The sequence below is a fragment of the Elephantulus edwardii genome, unplaced genomic scaffold (genome assembly GCF_000299155.1).
Source record: "Elephantulus edwardii isolate Elephantulus edwardi_28Jun2011 unplaced genomic scaffold, EleEdw1.0 scaffold00084, whole genome shotgun sequence".
Lineage (NCBI taxonomy): Eukaryota > Metazoa > Chordata > Mammalia > Macroscelidea > Macroscelididae > Elephantulus > Elephantulus edwardii.
This window is the reverse complement of record NW_006399834.1, coordinates 1,861,298-1,861,519: the sequence shown is the minus strand read 5'-3', so window position 1 is coordinate 1,861,519 and position 222 is coordinate 1,861,298.

Sequence of the window (222 nt, the reverse complement as noted above, 5' to 3'; positions counted from 1 at the left end):
TGGAGAAATCTGTTGTTAACAACCTCTCCAAAGTGCTATAGAATAAGGATATCAGTTAAAAGACTAGGGATAGACCTGATCCAATTTTATACCAAACATTTTCAATTATTTCTTATGCATCTGAAAGTTCTTCTTCTTTGGCTCTGGTTGTTGGTGCATATATCTGAATGATAGTGGTATTCACTGGGCTTCCTTGTAAGTGTATGGATATAATCCTGTCAC